Genomic DNA, 14,269 nt, shown 5'->3' with positions numbered 1-14,269 from the left:
TGTATCTCATGATTCGTTTGACCGCCATTAAATCCAACGATAAGGTAACCGATAAATTATTTTTTACAAAGTTTACGAATAATAAGATCACAATTTGCGGATATTTCTTCGAGATAATAGATCGGATTCATGGAATATTTTATCGGCTCTGACATACTTTCGTTATTGTTTTATATTCCTTCACTTTTATGTTTTCTAGAAGAAATTTAGATTCTATATCGAAACGTTAAACGAGAGATTCATCAATTAGCGCAGATTTTTAATAAGCCAGCTCTTTTCGACGATTTCGCATTTAAATTTCCCGCCCGCGGCCGGCGCGAGCGAGTACGCCCACGCGCCGCGGGATGGCCCTATAGTCGCGGGCACATCTGCAGAATCAAAAAAGACAGTTGGGAAGTGTAACATCACACATCGATTCGGCGGGCCGCGTCGAGCCCGAAAAAAAACTTTCCTCTTCCGCGTTCCTTGGGCCCTGGCCGTGTGCGGTCGTGACGTAGCCGCGCAGCTCGGTGTCCAAACGTTGACGCGCGGTGCGTAAACGCGTGTGGTGCGGTGATATACAAGTGAGAATCGCGACACAACGACGACGAGAGCGTATCAGCGCGTTGTGCGCCGATGGAAACGTGACTGTCCCCCTTCGGGTTTATACGCGGTGGTTCCTGTCACGGGCAGCGGCAGAGCGGGTAGCAGCCCTCTTCGTTCAATCCCCCGTCTCTGCCGAAAGGGCCACGTCGCCGACACGTCGAGGGAGGGAAGGAAGTGCTCGGCGTGCCGATAACGACCACCGCGGCGGAGGTCACTGCATTGCGGTGAGTACGTCGAACCCTGTATATACACTTGGGCCTCCTCGCGACACGGCTTTCGTACACGGCCACACGGCACGCCTCGGAATCGACGGCGGAATCTCCGCCGCGGTGCCTTCTCGCCTCCCCCGCACGCCGCCCGGCCGTCGAAGGGGTTCATTACCCCTTTCGGCGACGAGTACATACGCGATATACCTACCTACCTACTACGGTGTCGCTCTCGGTCGCCGGCCGCCGCGGCGAGCTTTTCGCCCCCGTGATGTCCCCTTTCCGCGGCGATTCCGCGCGGGGACCTTCGCGGAATTTTCGAATACCCCGCGACGAGAAGTTGGCCGCGGGAGAAATTGGTCGCGTCGTTTGAAGTTTAAAGCGAACGTTCGCGAACACGAGAGCGATTCCGCACACCGGTCACCGGGATGCCTCTCTGACATTCGCAACTCCGCAAACTTCCGATCGATTGACGTTTCGAGTTTTGGTGTTTCGTCGGAGCAATGACAGAAGCACGTTCGCAAAGGATCTTCTCGCGGATTCTTTATCGTAGCGAATGCCGTAGACGCACGTATTACCCTGGAGCAACGTAAATAATCCCCTTGCGCTGCAGCCATGATGTTTATTATACATTTGCGATATTACGACGAAGCTGCGTGGAAACTGAGTAGAATATTTAGAAAAGTAGGAGACGAGAAACTAGTTCTTTACAAATACTGATTTTAATTACACTGAATTGTAATATATACAAAATATATGATATACATATATGATACATGTTTATAATAAATATATAAGATTTATACGTATTTATATAATAAAAAATATATAAATGAATTTTTAAATGATTAATGAGTCAAGTAAATACATATAATCTATGCAGTGACACATATAAAAATTTATATAGACAGATACATCTACTTGAGTAATTAGTTATTCAAAAATTTTCCCACGTTTGCATTAAAGTGCTCCTGGTATTTCGTTAATAACCCGCATTAAAATTTACTCAAAAATATTACCCCCCGCATATAAACTCAATACAAAATGCTCCATCCCGTATAATTTAATCATCCGCGAATATTTTTCATGCAAATTAAAATATTGCTGTTAAAATGGAAATATATATAATATGTCGAGTGTTTTATTCTGTTAACAGCAATTAATATCTTTTGCGTCATTCGCGGGCGATACGTAATCATTTATGATTTAGGAATGTCAAATGACATTCCGCGTCATATTAAAAGGAATTCAAATTGTTTTGTACAACGTATCTAAAACTATAATCGTGTTAAGCTATTAATATATCGTTGTTACTTTCGAAATATTTATTATCTTAATCCATTGCGTCATTATTATCACACTGGATCATGATCATTATCGTCATTTATTTAATCAATCTAAAATATGAAAATACGCACGAAATCCGCGCAAAAATAATTTTAAGCTTCAATAGATTAATAGTTAACGCATAGTCGCGTTATGTTAAAGCTGCGTCTAACATTCACTGCGTGGCGTTTCTTAATTTCACGTCTCTCGTCTCGGCGGTGTTTCGTCACTGCAATATAATATATCCGAGAGAAATTTTTCAATGTTTTTCCGCCGTATCACCAAGCGCGTCGCGCGTTGGCGTATTTATATTGCGTCAATACTACTGCCTGACACAACAGTATCGTTTAGCAATGAACACCGGATAAAACTCGCCCGCGCTATTGGTGTTGTAATACATATTACGTAAGTGTTATCTAATCAATCCATGTTTCTCGCTCTTCTCCCGCGAAGCAATAATTTTGGAACAAGAGGAACATTGGGTCTCTATATAGGAACCTAGCATTGGGTCGAGCACGCCGCAGTAGTAGCGGTTTTATTTGATATCGGCTCGTCGCCGGTCGGCCGGCATGTATCCGTTTTTGTTTAACTCACGTAGTCACCTTCCGGTATCTCTCGACAATGCGTCGATATCTCTCTCATATTTTCCGCGTCTTTTTTTCCTCCCATCGAGAGCTAAACCTCTCACCTCCCACATGCGAACAAACATCAAGATATGGAGTGACATAGAGTGCTGGCAATTGCCTTAATTAACGCTCGATTAATAGCATCCTTTTACGTTTGCAAGAGGCGTGTGTCGCTTTGTCTCGAGCCATTTATTAAAGCGCGTCAGTTTGCATTGTCTTCCTGTAGCTCCCCCCGTCCGCGTGCAGCTTAGGAGTGTCAAGTGAGCTTTTCACACCAATTAAGATATCTAATAATAATCAATCGTTCCTCGGCTGTTGGTGTACTCAAGTTCGTGACACAGACACAACTTGCTATGTGCGTCAAAGGAGAATTGCCATAGTTAAGCCGAAAACTAAGTCCAACAGTCTAACTCCAATGTAATTCAGTATGCTCCAATTTTTGCGATATTAACAATAAGTTAGAAATACAGATTTTTTTATAGCTTATCGCACAAATGCACACACGTGAAAGAGAGAGAGAGAGAGATTTCTATGTATATCAACTCGGAAATAGACAGTAATTTTGTTTTAAATTTCTCAATTGCAGTTTTTTTTGAACGCTTAATTCACTTCAAGAGTGGCAAGAAATGATCACCAATATTTCGCGTTATTTATCTTCCAAGTTGTGTATAATGAGCGCCGGGATTGCTATATCTGAAACTAGGCAACCAGTTTATTACCGTTAATTACCGCGCGCGATCGTAATTAGTCGCGTTTTTTTTTCGATCGATTCACGTCTCAAGTGAATGGGCAGAGGGACGCGCAGCATCCAACGAGAAGATGGCGTCGAGGAATCGACCGGTGAGTAAATTTTCCCTCTAATTGTTCATTTATTCTGCCAACGACGACTTGATATCGTCGCCATTGCAGCGACACTCTAGCGTTTTGCGTCTCGCACTATCTTCGATACATTAATTAATCAATGGAAAACTACGTCGTTTAAATGCCCTGTGAAATGTGCGCGGATTAAGTGCGATAACGTACGTATAAATATCGTACGGTTATAATTTATAATACAGGGATTACTGCTATTTCGGGAACGAGACTCGCATTTCCGACGCGTTCCGGATTTGTAAACTTATCTGCTTGAAACATCTTCGCGGAAGGGACTATCTCGTCACAATTCCCAGTTTAGTCGCGGGTAATCCTTAATGGGTAAGACGTGACAATCACAACGCGCCGTACTCGGAAAGTACGCACGCGCGTTCGGTCGTTCGAGGGACGATTCTTTGATCGCGATAAAACGAGGAGAACGCGTTGCTCGTAAATATCCCGGCGGTGCACATCGCAAAATTATGTCGTCGGGCGAATCACGTTCCGCAGCGCGGATGCCGATGGCGTCGTTGTGTACGGGGCACACGACAGTACAATACCACCTGGAGCATCCAATCATTCCCCCCCGTATTCGCATCCTCGGACGCACGTTTCTGAATTTTAATCTAAATTCTTGTTTAGTTCGGTGTTCAACTCTTTTTTTCCACCCTTTTTTCTTTTCCACGGCATGACGTCGGGATCTTCCTCTCGCAGAGGAATTGCTTGTTCCCTCTGCCATTTCCTTCCGCGGCTGCCATCGAGTATTTAAGTTTCACGAGTCAACACGTGTTATAATTACGGAAATTCTCGGGAAACCGAGACAGGGCGGCGCGGCGCGGCGCGCCGGTGCCACGTACGTTGCATTGTGCTCCCGATCGAAACCTCGAGCAATTTATTTATATGCGAAAGTCGGCGTTAGGGGTGACACCCGCGTAGCGCAATCTGACAGGTAAAAATTTGGTTTTTCCTCTCGTAAAATGCTTTTAACGTTTTGAAAGGTGTCCTAACCGCAGAGAAATAGAGAAAAAAATTTTGGAAAAAAAATTATTTGACGCCGAATGTACGACGTGTACTGTTGTAAAAATCGTGGTTTGACTTTCCGCGGCATTGCGTCACCCTGCCAACTTAACAATTCGCAATTTTTGAAATTTTGATTTTTTTGCGTACACATCTTTCACGCTATTGATAACCTTTTTCTTTAATATTGAAAACTAAATATTGTGAATTGATGTCGATATCGGAAATAACCATATGTAGGCCTTTATTTTGAATTTTGATGCTATTATAAGTTTCGCTAACTAAGCTGGCGAACACTCTCAACTCTGATCCGTTTGGCACCCGTGGCAATTCGCGCTGTATTCGCTGGTTAGTCTTGATATAATGCGACACTATTAACGCGAGTAAGTGTCTCCATTTCATATCGCGATACCGCAATGAATGAGCATTAAGAATGCGGCCGAATGGCTGGAGAGGACTCGGGCTGAAAAGGGACGAATTAACAGGCAGCTGGAGGACGTAACTGCAATGAAATGGCACGATAAACGCGTTAATATCGTCGACTCGCGCGGCTCGCTGCCGTGGAAACCGCGGAAACTGGGAAAACCGATAGACAGGGGACGCCGCCGACAAAGCCGAAAGTTATCCTAGATTACAGTTTAGGTACACAAAGCGCTGACATCTCTGATCAAATGAGTTACTGCGCGCGGCGACGCGCGACGCGACGATCACTCGCAAGACGGCGGACGTATATATACGCTTTTGACAGTCCCCCATTGTGTGCCTCATTGTTTGCGTAATAAAGTCGCCGAAGAAGTCACCTTGCTTGCTTTTATCGGAAAATTAGTTCGCCACCTTACGTTCGCCGTCTTATAATCGGGACTCGAACTCGGAAGTCCATTACTTATCGAAAAGTTTTCTTCCGCTTTGTTTTCCTTGATCCCGGGGTCGAATGACGCGCGAAATTATTAAACGATGTCGCAGATGTTGCGTACGGTTATGGAAGATAGCGAAGGAAAAATCGATAAGGGAAAAGACGTAGAAAAAACGCTTACCGTACGGCAGATTTGCATTTTTATCAATTGATTGAAAAAACTAGCGATATGATTCAATTAATAATGCCTAGGAAATTTCGTTTCGATAATCCGTAATTTGCATCATATATAATATGGGGTTATTACCTGTAGCTAATAATGTAAACGGTAGAATGTTAAAACGATTGTTGTAAACGAATTTCGGCACTGGTAGCGCGAGGTTGACTTTGCCATAGTTGACGACAAATGAGGCTAGGTAACTAAATTAGTTGCTATTCTATTTAGTTCGTTAATTGTCGTCGGTGTAACTACATTTATTGTCGTCTATGTACTATTATGATTATCGTTTAATCTAATTTTCATACTGCCTGCATTAAGCATTCGATAATTTTGCGGAACGCTGAAAATTAATTTTCTTTAACAGACGTGATTTCCTGTGAAACAGTTAAAGAATAATATTGACCCTAAAGTTCCTAAGTATTATTACTCGTAATATTCAAGTATGAAATCTTATAAGCGTAACTATGCCATTTTTTTTTACCAAAACGTATATCGAACGTTCATGGTGTCGTGTCAAAGAATGACCCTTTGACTAAATTTCGCTTGTAAGCGCAATCACGTTAAGAATTTCTGCCCTAAATGGAACAGCAATGATCGTACGACGGTTTAAGAGCATTGCTAGAAACGAGCGCGGCTTTTCCGATTTTTCTCTCGGTCATTGCGATTCTTTTCTGTGTAACACTAATACACGGTACGTGCTCGGGCCGAACAAAAGCGCCGTCGTCTCTGCCGTCTCATCGGGGGCGCCGACACGACTCCGCCGTTACCCTACGATTGTCCTGGGCACATCCACGGAATATTTATCAACGCGCCATCCACGGCGCGGGTACCCCCGGCCCCGGCCCCGGCCCGGCCGCAGAGCGTCTTTAATAACGGGGCGCCGCGCGCGATGCAGGGCCGTATTGATTTTGAGGCCAAGGTGCGCCGCAAGGCAGCTTCCAACTCGCCAATGTAACATGTGTGTATGCGCGTATGTGTGCGCCAATGGATATTAACCCTCGGACGTGGTCCTGTCTAGAACGTACTCGACGAGGCATGCTGGCGTACCGAAATTTGTATCAATCTACGGAAAATTAAATTCCGAATGAGTAACGTCGTGATATATTATATACAAAACAATGCACCGCGATGCTAATTAACTGGTTTATTGAATCGCTGTCATTCTCAAGGTTATAGTGTTTCATTAAAGAGAAAATTTACTTAATTAAACTTGCCACGCGGAGCAACGATGGGGCGATTGCACGCGTAGTTCTCAGGAGAACGGTGCCACTTTATTTTTCACCCTCTCGATTTTCGTTGCATGCGAAAAAGCGTGTGTACGTGATTTGCAAAATGTCGAAGAGTGAATGATCGTTTGCGTTCCATTGTCGAAGCGAGATATTAACCAGTCGGTGCCCCCTCCCCCCTTTCGCGCGCGCTTTAGGGCTTTAGAGGATAATAATGGAAACGGAATCCACCGGTACCGTTCGGTGACGTTGTGACATTCAGGCGGCCGCATGAAAACGCGTCGCGCGGCGTGTACACGCGGAGTGCATACAAGGTGTCCGCCGCGAGTTCGTCGTCGCGCTGAAAATTGCATAATGCAAGCGCGCCGGTGAAAATGTAGCCAGGCGCGTTTTTATTTTTCGTCGCCGCGCGATGGCATGTAAGTTTCACGAGCCGCGCGCGTCGGATTTGTAAGAACCGTCGTCGTACGCGTAGCTTTTGCACAATTCCGGCGCGACGCGACTCCTTTTTTTTCCACCCCTTTCTCCCCTTCTTTCTGTCGTTTCCTCTCATATATTTCGCATGCCTCGCAAATATCGCATCACGTCGGCGCGCGAACTTACGTATGTATACGCCGAAAATTGGAAATATCGCGCTGTTTATTATCGGGAGGATGATGTATCAGTCCCTTCTACCTTACGGAAACAGCGCTTTACCGATTTTTCAGGGGAAAATTGGATACCGTTGCTGACGCGCGACATAAATAAAATCAGATAAAATATCGCCCGCCGCCTGCCGCCGTTCGTTTCATTTCCATCGTCCCCTGCCTTGGCCCCGAGAATGGCACTCGACGTTTCCGTTTCGCGATTTCTGAATAGCCGGCACTCCGCTCGCTCAAACGCCGCGCGATTCCTTTTTGCTGAGCCTTCTCCCCACACAACGTGTCTCAGAAAGTCGCGGCGTGGTGCTCTTGGATCGTATATCACGGAGATCGTATATCCAAGAGGAACGAATAACACGGTAAACGAAATTATTTCATTTGCGCTACACTTGTAGTTTCCGCGTAATAAATAAATGCGAGAATTTTAGATCACTCGGCTAGATTAGCGGAGGCAAATAGACGTGGAAACTTTATTCTTTAGTTAATCCGAAGTGAACTTAAGATGTATCAGAATTTTAATCCAAGTTCTGGTTTGCAAGATATGTAATATTGAAAATTAAAAAGTTTAGCGAAACGAGATGGCGGCCAATCAAACTTTCACCGAGGAAAAATCGACTCGAAATTCGCCAACTTTTCAAGTATACTCAGTACATCCGCATCCGCCCGCCCCATCCCCGCTCCAAGTCGTATAAGTTTCCAAGAGAGCGAGGGTGTATCGTTGCGAATTTACCGAGCACCCCGTGGACGTAGCGTCGTCGCTTTTCCATTCGCGCCGCATACTCGCGGGACAACTTCGGTTACGCGTAGCGAACTTTGAAACGGCCATTCACGTCGTAATCCTATAATGCATCCTTCGCATGCAGCGACATCCGTCGCCCGTATCCCGGCCTGCCTCTCTTTCTTTGTCTCGGCTTTCTCGATCCTCCCTGCCATGCCGCGTCAATGCCTCGAGACTCTCGATACGTTTTGCCGGTCGGTCAATCGTTATCGGTCCCTTCCTTTCGCTCGGCGCGGCGGCCAAGCGGGCCTTTGTGCTCTCGCATCGGTGATTCACCGTCGCGCGCGCGCTGCGATAACAATATTTTGCCGGCCGATAACGCGATCTTGGCGAACAAAGAGGAGGAACGTGGGCGTTCTTTAAACCGTCCGTACGTACGTTCGTTCGTCTGTACATCCGTTTCCTCACTCCCTTCTCCCTTTCCGTCCGTCGCGGACCGACGGCGGACCAACGGCGGATCGACGTTTTTTTGATGCGCCAGACACAGACACGTGACTAAACTCAGGTCCGGGTCCGGGTACGTTTTTGTCGGGATTTGTAACCGTATAAGTTTCGGCATCGTTGCTTGTCCCTCCGCGCGCTCTCGGCCGCAGAAATATTATCCGCGACGTCCAGAATTCACTCGCGAAGATACACGTCGACCCCACTTTATTCTTCTTCCGGAAAAATTATCGAAATGTTGAAATTTAACGTCGAATTTTTCCATCTTGGATAATAAAGTTTCACATGGACGTTTCAAATATTACGAGCGCAATCGAGTATTTTCGTCAAATACGCGCGGGCGCATACTTTACGTCGCTTCAGTTCAGTCTTAAGGAGGGTCCACATTATCGAGCCAAACCGCGAGCCGAACCGCGAACCGAGTCCCGAACCGAATCTCGAGCAGAACTTGCAGACGAACCTCAAACTGAACTCCGTCGCGAACACGAGTTAGAAGTCGAATCTTGCATCGAGCATTTCTGATACACATTTAGTTTGCACCAGTCGTGTAACTCATGTGGATGAATCAACATCACGCAATGAACAACCAAAAATTAAAATTATGTCTAGGGGCCTCGTCCGGATGAACAATATAATAATAATGTAGTCGCGCCTCTGCGCGCGCTTCGCCAACAGGGTTCATATCCTGCACCAATGAAATTTCGCGCCACCGATCGGGCGGGCCAATCCCGCGCGTCCCTTGGCGCGTACATCTCATTGTGTTTTCTGTTGCCGTGAAGTCAACAGGTTATTCGATAAAGTTTTCGGTTTTTCGGTGTGTAGGAGAATTGCAGTAATGGGAAAACATCGTCGATCCTCAAGGCGCCATAAATATCGGCGCGATCGTTCGCGGTCTCGTGGGCGGTCGCGGTCCCGCGAGCTCTCGCGATCCCGCGAGCGTTCCCAATCCCGCGATCGTTTTCGCGGATCTGACTGCTCGCGTAGCTACAGATCTCGCGATCTGAAAAGCTCTCTATCACCTCGCCGCATCCCTTCTCCGAATCTGGGTACGATTCCCGCAGACGATACCACGATGCAGAGGATTCTCGAGCTCCTTGAGAGGCAGAACAGGCGTCTTGATACCTTAGAGGTTAGGGCGCCCGTTTCAGGCCAGATACCAGAGAAGCAAGGACAGACGGTCCCTGAGGACCGGGGCATTGATCCAGGTATGTCCCCTTGTTGACCCTCATTACTTTCCTACGAAAGGAATTTGGCAAAGAGGGGACATAACCGATTGTCCCTTGCTCTGCGGTGTATCTCTCTCTTCCTTATCTCGGTATGCAGCGCCAGAAGCCCCTGTCGTCACTTTCGAGGGCGAAGTCGAGCCGGATAGCATCCTGCCTCCGGCTCCCCCGTCCTTGGCGGACGAACTCTTCGCGGTACCTACGCAGCCTCCAGTCAACTCGTCTTGGGAACCTGCGCTTTTAGAATTCACCCGAAAAGCTGTTTGGGAAGGCATTGGCGAGGCACTGCGTACTCAACTTCTTGAGAAATATCGAAGCCAAAGCTGAATTGGCGGCGTTGTGCCCGACAAAGATTAACAAGATTCTGGTCCCAGCTCTCAAGCCGTCGACTTCTGTAATCAAGCGAGACGAGTACCAAATGCAGGAGCAGATACAAGTCGCGGCTTGTTTGAGAGCCTTAGGATCGGGAATCTCGGAGCTCTTGAAGCCCGACATTACATCTCTCCTTCCAGAAGGAAGCCGAGATTCCTTGTTACAGGTGGCTAATGGGATTCGTCTCCTTGCGGATCACCAACATAACCTCTCCCTGGCTAGGAGAGCCTTCATCAAACCGATTCTGAGCATGATGGGGAAGACCATTGCGGATTTGGCACCGATTGACGAATGGCTTTTCGGTTCCTCTTTCACAGAAGAACTAAAGGATGCTCAGGCTTGTCAGAAAGCTGCCAAAGATCTAAAGAAAGGGGTTTCTCCGGCTCCTAAGGCCGTTATTCAACCGGCGCGCCAAGCCTCAGGGAAAAACCAGCCCGTAAGACAGCCGGGAAACAGGAGAGCCCCTGCGGCTCGAACCTCGAAGTCGACGCGCCAGGCAGGAGCTCAGTGCTCGGTCAGGCGACCGCGGAGATCCCGTTCCCGCTCTCGTTCTCGCTCTCGTCGGCATTAGACCCGGTAAGGACTGCTGGGCGGCTAAAATATTTTGCAGACCAGTGGGAAGCCATCACGTCGGATCCCGTAGTTCTGGACGCGATTCGGAATTACAGAATTCCCTTCGCCTCCTCCCCACCGTGTAGGCTCTGAATAACGGAACCTAAGTTTTCGCGCTTGACTGCATCTCGTTGCGACGAGGAGATTGCTCGTCTATTGTCTAAAGGCGCGATTACGGTAGTTGAGCCATCCGCAGATCAGTTCTTTTCGTCTTTTTTTCTGGTAAAAAAAAAAAACTTTAGGGGGCGTAAGACTCGTGTTAAACTTAAAAGATTTAAATGCATTTCTATCGCCTGGATCGCCCCCGCACTTCAAACTTGAAGATTGGAGAACTGTGGTTCAGCTTTTGTTTCCAGGAACATATATGGCGACCTTGGACTTTTAGGATGCCTACCTGCTGGTCCCGATTCATCCGGATGACAAGAAATTCCTTTGTTTCCAGTGGAGAGGTGTGGCTTATGCTTTTGTCGCTCTCCCCTTCGGGCTTTCTACGGCACCCTATATTTTTACCAAAATTCTTCGCCCTGTGACGACTTACTTGCGACGTCGGGGATTCTCTTCCGTACTCTACCTGGACGACTTTCTTATACTCGGCTCTTCTCCAGAGGATTGTCTGGATAACGTGCACACGCACATAGAACTGCTTTCATCCCTAGGTTTTATCGTCAACTTTAAGAAATCAGATCTAGAGCCCTCGACATTATAGAAATATCTTGGATTTAATTTTGATTCGATTCGACAAGCCATGTCGATCCTCGACGTCCGCCGGGAGAAGCTTCTGCGTTTGGTGCTGGCTTTTTCAAAAAAGCGACGAAGCTCCATACGAGAATTTGCAACTTTAATAGGATCTTTGATTTCAGTGGATCTTACGACGCAACTATGGATATTCCGCTGAACTTGCAGGAAGATTTTTCTTGATGGCGCAGGGCTCTTTCGGACCGCGACCACGCTAACAAATTTTGCTTTGGCTAATACGCTTGCGAGATATTCACAGACGCCTCCCTGACCGGTTGGGGCGCTTGCTGTGGTCTCGAGCGGGCTCACGGATGGTGGTCCAGCGAGGACGGCACTCGACACATTAACGAGCTGGAACTCTTGGCCGCATATTACGGCCCGAGATGCTTTGCCTCTAACTTGCGCAATTGCGAGATCTTGTTGCGACTAAATAACGCCACAGCACTCTCATACGTCAACCGATATGGATCAATAAAGCATCTTCGACTTTCAGTTATTTCCAGAGAGATTTGGCAATGGTGCGAGCAAAGAAACATCTTCCTATTCGCATCTTATATCGCGTCTATTGACAATAAGATTGCCGACGAAGAGTCTCGCTGCTTAAAGGTCGATTCCGAGTGGTCCTTATCGGAGGAGGCCTTTGATGCAATACTCAGGACATTTGGTCCATTTGATGTTGACCTTTTTGCGTCTATCTTAAATGCAAAATGTGATCAATATGTTTCTTGGCATCCCGACCCAGGCTCAGTTGCAGTGGACGCCTTTACTTCCTCTTGGAAAGATTTTTATTTCTATGCGTTTCCTCCGTTTATTCTAATTCCTCGAGTTCTTAGAAGGATCGTGGAAGATGAGGCGGAGGGAGTTTTAGTGGTCCCCTGGTGGCCGTCCCAACCCTGGTTCCCGCTCTTTCGTCAATTACTTGTATCTGACCCACTCATTCTAGAACCCGCTGGTAATTTGCTTTTTTCTCCACTCAGGACCAAGCATCCGGCTTACAAGACACTATCCCTGGGGGTCGCCAGATTATCCGGGAAGCATTTAGGCTGCGGCAGGTCTCGGAGACGGCGATAGAAACGCTTATGGCCTCATTGGCTCCTGCGACAGTGAAGCAATACGCCCGTCCACTTCGTTCGTAGTGGCAGTTTTGCCACCAGCATAACTTCTCGCCATTTGCCCCACTGCCAAACCAGGTTCTCGACTTTCTAGCGACGGAACTGGCTTCGGTTGGCTCGTATTCTACGTTGAATACCGCACGGCCGTTTCTCTTATATCGAAGAATAGCGTCGGGGACAATCCTTTGATAAAGCGTTTTTGCAAGGGAGCCAGCGTCATTAAACCGCCGCGCCCCTGGTATAATTGCGTTTGGGACCTTTCACCGGTCATCACTGAATTGGGAAAGCAATTTCCGCGTGAAGATTTGAGTCTGGAAATAGTTACCAAGAAGTTGGTATTACTCGCGGCCTTAGCGTCCGGACAACGTTGCCAGACGTTGGCTCTCCTAAAAGTTTCTCAAATCTCTTTTCATTTGGAAAGAGTTTTCCTACGGGTCCCGGATCGGATAAAAACATCGGCACCAGAGAGATCTCAGTCTCTTTTAATTTTTCCACGTTTCGTAGACCACGACAATCTTTGCTTGTTCAAGCTCTTGGAACATTATATTACGCGAACTTCAGCCCTTCGCTCCGAGGGCTACGATTCATTGTTTATTTCGTATAAACGCCCCCACGGTCCCGTTTCAGTACAAACAATTAGTAGATGGATTCGCGAATCTTTGCATAGCTATGGAATCAGCGATTCGTTTACGGCCCATAGCACGCGTCACGCGTCAACCTCGCTGGCGGCGCGTAGAGGTGTCGCAGTGGATAATATTTACAGAGCGGCCAGTTGGTCGGGGGCTTCTCGGGTATTTGCCAATTTTTACAATAGGCCAATAGTGAACCCGGATGAATTTGCGAACAGTATTTTGTCCGCTTGATTTCCGCTCTGATTAGTTCGTATGAGTCTTAATTTTATGTTATACATATTGTACCACACCTTATGTACAAACCTTGTCCGAATATTAGTGACGAAATTATTTTAACCGAAACTTTTGTACGCTTTCCTGCCCTAATAGGTAACCGGCAAATCGTTCGCTTTGAACATCTACATTATTATATTGTTCATTCGGACGAGGCCCCTAGACATAATTGTAAGATTAAACGAACTTACCAAGTGAAGTTCGATCTTAATTATGTCGGGGCCTCGTCCGGATGAACTTCCCACCCTAGAGATAACGAAATTCTCTCGCCTCCCTCTGATCTAGATTCACCTTAGTTCAGACCGGATATTCTTGAGCGATTTGCCCCGGCTTTGAAATATGAGATGTACGCGCCAAGGGACGCGCGGGATTGGCCCGCCCGTTCGGTGGCGCAATTTTTCATTGGTGCAGGATATGAACCCTGTTGGCGAAGCGCGCGCAGAGGCGCGACTACATTATTATTATATTGTTCATCCGGACGAGGCCCCGACATAATTAAGATCGAACTTCACTTGGTAAGTTCGTTTAATCTTACAATT

The 14,269-nt window shown here is 46.9% G+C and overlaps 1 protein-coding gene across 5 annotated transcripts in view; it reads left to right on the top strand.

The window, feature by feature from the left end:
- Window positions 1-8: 8 nt before the first annotated feature.
- Window positions 9-14,269, top strand: part of Sema1a (semaphorin 1a) — a 295,529-nt gene continuing 281,268 nt past the window's right edge. For all 5 annotated transcript variants that reach the window (XM_071770808.1, XM_071770807.1, XM_071770806.1 and 2 more), the window contains exon 1: window positions 9-809. The gene's annotated coding sequence lies outside the window, so the exon portion shown is untranslated. The remainder of the gene's footprint in view (window positions 810-14,269) is intronic.

The sequence above is a fragment of the Temnothorax longispinosus genome, chromosome 2 (assembly GCF_030848805.1).
Source record: "Temnothorax longispinosus isolate EJ_2023e chromosome 2, Tlon_JGU_v1, whole genome shotgun sequence".
NCBI classification, from domain to species: Eukaryota; Metazoa; Arthropoda; class Insecta; order Hymenoptera; family Formicidae; genus Temnothorax; species Temnothorax longispinosus.
Note: the sequence above shows the minus strand (reverse complement) of the source record. Positions and strands in the feature narration are given on the sequence as shown.